Source organism: Capra hircus, chromosome 11 (assembly GCF_001704415.2).
Source record: "Capra hircus breed San Clemente chromosome 11, ASM170441v1, whole genome shotgun sequence".
Taxonomy (NCBI): domain Eukaryota; kingdom Metazoa; phylum Chordata; class Mammalia; order Artiodactyla; family Bovidae; genus Capra; species Capra hircus.
The window spans coordinates 45,367,540-45,373,501 of NC_030818.1; the positions used below are offsets into that span (position 1 = coordinate 45,367,540).

Consider the following 5,962-nt stretch of genomic DNA (forward strand, 5'->3'; position numbering starts at 1 on the left):
AGAAAGAAGAAGGTGGTTCATAGAATAGCCACAGCAGATGACAAAAAACTTCAGTTCTCTTTAAAGAAGTTAGGGGTAAACAATATCTCTGGTATTGAAGAGGTGAATATGTTCACAAATCAAGGAACAGTGATCCACTTTAACAACCCTAAAGTTCAGGCATCTCTGGCAGCAAAACTTTCACCATTACGGGCCACGCTGAGACAAAGCAACTGACAGAAATGCTCCCCAGCATCTTAAACCAGCTTGGTGCCGACAGTCTCACGAGTTTAAGGAGACTGGCTGAAGCTCTGCCCAAACAATCTGTGGATGGAAAAGCACCACTTGCCACTGGAGAGGAGGAGGATGATGAAGTTCCAGATCTTGTGGAGAATTTTGATGAGGCTTCCAAGAATGAAGCAAACTGAATTGAGTTAACTTCTGAAGAAGATAAATCTTGAAGAAGTTACTGGGAGCTGCTATTTTATATTATGACTGCTTTTTAAAATTTTGTTTGTGGATCTGATAAAATCTAAATTTCTAATATTTTTAAGCCTAAGCCCCTGGACACTGCAGCTCTTTTCAGTTTTTGCTTATATACAATTCATTCTTTGCAGCTAATGAAGCTGAAGAAGCCTAAGAATAAAGTTTGAGACAAAGATAAATAAAATTCTTTGTCTAGTAAAAAATAAATAAATAAATAAATAGACAACAAGGACCTACTGCATAGCATAGGGAATTTTGCTCAATAATCTTGAAAAAACTAAATGGCAATGAAAAAGAATAAAAACATGTATTTGTACAACAGAATCACCTTGCTGTACACCTGAAACTAACAATATTGTTAACTACAATATAAAATAAAATTTTTTTAATGTGAAAGTGAGCTCAGATGATAGGAGACTCAGGTTTGATCCCTGGGTTGGGAAGATTCCCTGGAGAATTCCATGGACAGAGGAGCCTTGTGGGCTTCAGTCCATGGGGTTGAAAAGAGTTGGACATGACTGAACAACTTAGATTTTCACTTCACTTTCACAACTATGCTATCTACAGGACTTTGAAAATATGAAATTCAGACTTCTTACAAAATGACAGAAGCCATGAATAATCAAGATTAGGAATGAAATGGAATACACAAACATCAGAAGGATTCTACACAGATTTGACAACATATATGAAATAGGCCAACTCTTGGCCAAGTACAAACTCTCCCAGCTTGTGCTCATTCAGTCGTGTCTGACTCTGCGATCGCATGGGCTATAGCCTGCCAGGCTCCTCTGCCCATGGAATTGCCCAGGCAAGAGCGCTGGAGTGTGTTGCCATTTCCTCCTTCAGGGATCTTCCCAACCCAGGGATCAAGCCCACGTCTCCTGTGTCTTCGGCATTGGCAGGTGGATTCTTTACCACTAGCGCCACCTGGGAAGCCAGATGAGGTTGCCGTGACGTGACATTCAGATGTAAGGAGGAAATGGTGAGGGTAGTGTTTCTTTATTCCCAGAGCAGAGCCATGTCTGAGTCACCTGGCTGACTAGTAGGAGGGTCACTGAGGGGCAATTCATCACATTCCTCATCCCTAGTTCCCTTGATCCAGTGGCAAAAGGTGGAGTCTGTCTGCTGTCAGTGTGGGAGTACCGCTCAGTGGTGTTCCGGGAAGCATCTGGGCTTTACTAATGGACACTCCACGCGTTCCCTTCCACAGTGCCTGGCTGCTTCTCAGCAAAAAGGGGAAGGAACTAGAAATCCAAAAATAGGATGAAAGAGTTTCATTAACAGCAATAAAAATCCAACCCTGAGTTGGCATCAGATGCTCACCACACAATGTGGGTAGCAGAGTACATTCCATGCCTTTTTAGATTCTATATATATGTATAATATATATACATGTATGTCATGTATATATGATGATGAAGATGTTATTCACTCTTTGTGACCCCATGGACTGTATGCTCCTCTGTCGATGGGATTTCCAGGCAAGAATCCTGGAGTGGGTTGCCATTCCTTTCTCTTCTCCAGGGGATTGTCCTGAACCTGGGATTGAACTGGGTCTCTGCATTGCAGACAGATTCTTTACCATCTGAGCTGCCAAGGAAGTCCATATTTATATATAATATATTATACATTATGTAATTATATATTAATAATAATCTTAAAAGACACAGCCTTTTAGAAACAGATACAATCTTCAGTAGAGAGTAAAAAATAAACACCATCACAGTTGGCCTAAAAGCAACCATCAATTAAGAAAGCGGTAAAGCTCAACAAGACTCTTGAGAGTCCCTTGGACTGCAAGGAGATCAGCCCTGGGATTTCTTTGGAGGGAATGATGCTGAAGCTGAAACTCCAGTACTTTGGCCACCTCATACGAAGAATTGACTCACTGGAAAAGACTCTGATGCTGGAAGGGATTGGGGGCAGGAGGAGAAGGGGATGACAGAGGATGAGATGGCTGGATGGCATCACTGACTCGATGGACATGAGTCTGAGTGAACTCCGGGATTTGGTGATGGACAGGAAGGCCTGGCGTGCTGCGATTCATGGGATCGCAAAGAGTCAGGCACGACTGAGCAACTGAACTGAAAGCTCAACAACATTTCCTTAATACCAATAGTAAATAAATCAACCTATTGCTCAATTACTGGACTAATCTTTTAAATAATAGAAGCAATAATGTTAATGAGTAACAAGAAGTATTTCTCCTTGCCTAAGTTTATATCATCAACTATTATTATTTAACAATGAATAAACGTAGCTTAGCATTACACTGGGCTTCCGTGGTATCTCAGATGGTTAAGAATCCACCTTGCCAATGCAGGAGACCCAGGTTTGATCCCTGGGTCGGGAAGCTCCCCTGGAGAAGGGAATGGCAACCCACTCCAGTATTCTTGCCTGGAGACTTCCATGGACAGAGGAGCTTCAAGGCTACGGTCTACAAGGTCCCAAAGTGTCAGACTTGACTGAGCAACTTAACACTTTCACTTCTCCAGCATTAAATTATTTATGAACCATACTGTTAACCCAACACAGGTATGCACCCAAGGAAAGCTTAAAAAGAGTGAAAGGAGCTCTGCAATCACAAACCCCATCTATTTGTCAAAAACATGACCTCTATTAACAGCATAAGTAGTATTAGAGACACTGTCTGCCCAGTGACAATCGTTCAACGGCCAGAGTATCCTGACTGTGCAAAGGTAACAAAACCATTTGTTCTCTAAATAAGGACTCTAAAAAATGTGTCCATGTACATAATGGCCACACAAAGGTTTTACCGTCTCCTGCTTTTAATCTGTGAAATTGATCTTTTCGTGAAGATGTGGGAATAAACAAAATCCCATGGAGCTATAATTCTTTAACCCAAAAATTCAAGATTAAGCCATCAAGGGATATTAAAACTATGTGCTCTGTGCTAAGTCGCTTTCGTCGTGTTCAGACTCTGCAACCCCACAGACTGCAGCCCACCAGGTTCCTCTGTCCATGGAATTCTCCAGGCAAAAATACTGGAGTGGGTTGCCATGCCCACCTCCAGGGCATCTTCCCGACCCAGGGATCGAACCCACATCTCTTATGTCTCCTGCATTGGCAGTCAGGGTCTTTACCACCAGTGCCACCTGGGAAGCCCTACTCTAATATAAAATGACAGTGAAAAATGGAAAAGGTAAAAAAAACAGTGGGGCATGAAGAAATGCTGCTGCCTTGTGGCCATGTTGTGTAACTACAACTATAAAAGCTGTGTTGACAGGGTACTCGCAATACAGGTACAGGGTATTCACAAGGTCCCAGGGGTTCTAAGAAACAACTGATCTCCTGGACCTTCCTGCTGCTGCTGCTAAGTCACTTCAGTTGTGTCCGACTCTGTGTGACCCCACAGACAGCAGCCCCCCAGGCTCCCCCGTCCCTGGGATTCTCCAGGCAAGAATACTGGAGTGGGATGCGGTGGTCATTAAAAAAGAATTCATAACTGGGTGAAAGTGAAAGTGAAGTAGCTCAATCGTGTCCAACTCTTTGTGACCCCATGGACTGTAGCCTACAGGCTCCTCCATCCACGGGATTTTCCAGGCAAGAATACTGGAGTGGGTTGCCATTTCCTTCTCTAGGAGATCTTCCCGACCCAGGGATTGAACCCAGGTCTCCCACATTGTAGGCAGACGCTTTACCATCTGAGCTACCAGGGAAGTCACCTGGTAGACCGTCACAAAACCAATTTTAATAGGTATCTTTAACTCACATTTAAAAAAAATCACATGAAAAGATGTCAACAATGCTAAATATTAGGGAAGTGCATTCGATCCTGCAATGAGGTATCACCTCACACCAATCAGATCAGATGAAATAACACCAGTCAGATCAGAATAAAACTAGACAGGTTAATAATTTTGGTGGGGGTGACCTTGGAGAACAAAAAATCCGCCGAATGATTTTAAAGCCTAGACTTACCGGTCAAATCACGTTATCACTTATTGATCCAAAAATGGATCAGCAGAACAAGTTACCCTAGGTATAACAGCACAGGCCTATTCCAGATTCCATAATGACAATAGGCTCTACGACCTCTGTGTTGAATCAGGGCATCCCAGTGGTGTGACCACTATTAAACTTTCGTTTGTGTGATGATTAAAGTCCTATGTGATCTGAATTCAGACCAGTATAATCCAGGTTGGTTTCTATATTATATATTTCTCCCAGTAGGAAAGGACAAGAGAAATAAAGCCAACTTCAAACAAGCACCTTAAAAATAACCAATGATCTCATCTTAATTAATAAGCATAAAATCTTACCCAAGAACAGGGTTTAATTAAGGTGACAGAGCCTGGTAACTGTGTAAAACTGAAACCTTTATAACCAGAGATTCAAATCCTCTCCTTGACAAAATGTTCATAATTAATATTTTAATACTTACAGTCCCTGTCCTTTTAGCCATAGCATTCTTAACACTAGTCGAACGGAAAGTTTTAGGTTAGATTCATTTTGAAAAGGCCCAAATGTCATAGGACCACATGGTTTACTTCAACCCATTGCCAATGCAGTCAAGCACTTCATTAAAGAACCGTTATCACCAGCCATGTCCTCAGTCTCTATATTCATTTTAGCCCCAATTCTAGCCTAAGTTAGCCCAGACCTTTGAATCCCCTACCTACCTATACCTGACTCTCTCACTGACGTAGACTTAGAAGTCCTATTTGTACCAGCCACACCAAGTTTAGGCGTGTATTCTACTGTATGATCTGGATGGGCCTCCAACTCACATATGCACCAACTGGAGCCTTATGAGCATAACCCAGACAGTCTCATATGGAGTAACACTAGCAATCATTCTCCTGTCAGTCTTTCTAATAAACGGGTCCTTGACCCTTTACGCCCTCATCATCACCCAAGAACAACTGTGACTAATTTTTCCATCATGACCCCTAGTCTTAATATGACCCATCTCCACTTCACCAGAAACCAGCCGAGCCCCATTCGATCTAATAGAAGGGGAATCCGAACTCGCACCAGGCTTTAATGTAGAATATGCAACAGGCCTATTTGCCTTATTATTTACAGCAGAATATGCAGATACTATTATAGTAGGTATTTTCACAACAGTCTTATTCTTATGAACGTTCCACAACCCACATATGCCAGCATTGTATACAATTTATTTTGTTGTTAGGTCACTATTATTAACAATTTTCCTTCCTATAAATTTGAGCATCTTACCCCCAACTCTGGTATGACCAACTGATACATTTACTCTGAAAAAATTTCCTACCCCTAACACTAGCCCTATGCATATGACATGTTTCATTATCCATTATATTATCAAGTATTCCCTCACAAACACAAGAAATACATCTGATAAAGGAGTTAGTTTGATAGAGTAAATAATAGCAGTTTAAATCCTTTTATTTCTAGAGTTACAGGAATTGAACCTACCCCAAAGAATCCAGAATTCTTGGTGCTACCACATTACACTATCTTTTATAAGTAAGGTCAGCTAATTAAGCTA

At 41.6% G+C, this 5,962-nt stretch overlaps 1 pseudogene; it reads left to right on the forward strand.

Moving 5' to 3' along the window:
* LOC102176428 lies at nucleotides 1-519 on the forward strand (annotated as a pseudogene).